The sequence below is a fragment of the Vanessa atalanta genome, chromosome 4 (assembly GCF_905147765.1).
Source record: "Vanessa atalanta chromosome 4, ilVanAtal1.2, whole genome shotgun sequence".
Lineage (NCBI taxonomy): Eukaryota > Metazoa > Arthropoda > Insecta > Lepidoptera > Nymphalidae > Vanessa > Vanessa atalanta.
Window position 1 is genome coordinate 1,419,019 of NC_061874.1, and position 2,917 is coordinate 1,421,935.

The following is a 2,917-nucleotide window of genomic DNA, read 5'->3' on the forward strand; positions in this document are numbered from 1 at the left end:
TGCAAATAATAATGAAATTGTATTTGTATTATAGAAACTGAATTGTCAGAAATCGAGTAACAGGAGTAGGTACCTAAGGAGTAACTTCTGGCTGTTTCTTCTCAGAAGAATCTAAGTTCCAAATTAGCAACATAATTTAATTTAACCTTGTAAATTGAAGACTGCCCTCTGCTCTAACAAGCATTTCATCTTCATCTCTCAGCCGATGGACGTCCACTACTGGACATAGGCCTCCTCCAATGTTCGCCACAATGACCGGTCTTGTGCAGACCGCAACCAGCGGCTTCCCGCGACATTCACCACGTCGTCGGACCACCTCCACGTCACCATTCGAGAACGCGTCGGCCCCATTAGCCGTAGGTTCTATAAGCAATGTGCCCCGCCCACTGCCACTTAAGTGTGGCAATTCTTTGGGCCATGTCTTCATTTACAATAAAAGAAATATATTTATTATTATATTCGATTTGTTTTATAAATTTACATATTTATGTCGTGTTCGAGCGTGATGACACAACATACACAAACAGAAGCTCTTGCTATATTATCAGTATACAAGATACTCATATAAATATATATAATATATAATTAATTAGTCTAGGACTCGAATAAATTATTAATAGTACGTAATAAAATAAAACGGAATGGTTAATTTTATATGCAGTTAAGTATAATTTATATACTTTAACACCTATTACCTTTAAAAGCAATATGCTCCGAAAGCAGCTTAATTAAGCTCGCTGATAAATTTATTCATTCCATAAGCTTTTAATTTCAGTCTAGAAATAATAACACATAATAAAACTCTTCGGGATTCGTGGGTTCGTATATAAAGAGGGTTGAACAAAAGGGGACTTGGCTTAATTAAATACAACGTTTGAACAATCTACCGTCCATTACAATGTTATTAAAACGTTCGACGGCCCTAACATGCTACATTATGGTGTACTTCAATACCAGAGATTTAATTTTCAGGGCACGTTATGAAATGTATTTTGATGTACAATATAGCGATTTTAATTTAGATGCCAAAATTTTAGATAACGCATTTCGTTTTGTTGGAACGTCTGATTTATGACGACTTTTTGATGTTTCGATGCTGTGTATACATGATTTATTTGTTTTTATTGTGCAGGAGAAATATAGAAATGGATTGTTTTCTTTTGGGAGACACTTAGGTAACCTAAGCTAGCTTTATCTGCCGTTGAAAGTCGCTAAAAGGACCACCATTAAGTTTAAGAAGTTATGTCCATACTGTCTGTAATACCGTGTCTTTTAGAACGAAAATATTTGACAGCGTAATTTTGGCTGATGGTACCCACTCCGACAGAACCGAAAAAACTTACACCTATTAAAAAATATATCAGTCGACTGACGCAAGCAATCTTTTACAAGTCAAAGTTGGTACCGATACAATTAAAGTTGAATTTTATGATCAAAGATCAAGTCGCTTTAATGAGTCTTAATTAAGCAAGTTCAGTTTAAATCTTTAAAACTTCTCTCTTAAGAAGTCATAACATCTTTCAGTGTCGCTAACTAAAACAAAGAAAGTCTATTAAATATAATAATATACATTCGATATAGGTAGTACTTTTGCATTTATAAAAGGGCACAGTGACCAATTTTTTTTTTTTATAACGTACACACACGCATGCATTCATTACAATATAGTACATATAATAAAGAAAATTTCTTTGCCAAATTATAAATAAATATAGAAATATTGGACAACATCACATACATTACTCTGATCCCAATGTAAGTAGCTAAAGCACTTGTGTTATGGAAATCAGAAGCAACGACGGTACCACAAACACCCAGACCCAAGACAACATAATGAACTTTTTCTACATCGACTCGAACCCGGGACCTCGGAGTGGCGTACCCGTGAAAACCGGTGTACACACTACTCGACCACGGAGGTCGTCAATCCCAACGCTGGGATCTTCCTTAACCAAAGCCTCTCTTTTGCTAGAGAAAAGATTTTCTCATTCCACCTAATCAATTCAAAATAAAAAAAATATTATTTAAAATATATTTTTTTCAATAAAGCTTTTACAAGCACTTTTGAATCGTAATTTTAAAAACTATATTAAGTTAACCTACCAGCGGTTCGGAATGTAGCTTCTACCAAGAATAACCGGCAAGAAACTCATTAATTATTCTTTTTTAACATTTAAAATACAAAGTATGTATATAAAATATCCTGCCTGGAAGTCAACAAGCCATTTTCCCAATAGCTCTAGTGGAGATCCAAGTGTCAGAATTTCATCACGACGTTATTCTACACCACCGAGCCCGAGAAGATATTAAGCACAAGAAAAATCAGTTACTGGCCTGAGTATGAACCCACAATCATCTGCTAAGATTCACATATTCCAATCACTAGGCCATCTCGTGCGCAAATAGCGGACGCATAGAAATATTTGCTAGGGCGGCAGCACGACTGAACAATTCTCGAAAGCCTCATGCATCAAAACCTGTTCAGAGTAAATAAATACCTACATGACATACTGATATACGACCTTCATAGTCGTTCAAAGGCTTTGAACTTTAAACTAACACAGACGAATAGCGAGGACTAGACGGGACACATAAACTAATATTTGAAATCGGTGTTTGGTTATGAGATTTTTGAATGCTAGTGGAGTTTTTTTTAATTAGGTAGGTTGACTAGCAACGTGGTCTTCCCTTCATCATTTTAACAGTGATAGGAATCGACTTATTTGTTAGTTAAGGTTAAACTTTATTTTACTAACATGTTAAAAATAATAATAGATAAAACTTTATACACAATACCAGGTTATATGTTTGATAAAAAAGCGTGGTTTCGAATCCGTTGATTTTCTTATGTTATTATAGTTTATAGTTGATGATTGATGAGAAAATTGTTCCTTTTTTATGACATAAGTAAGGAGAC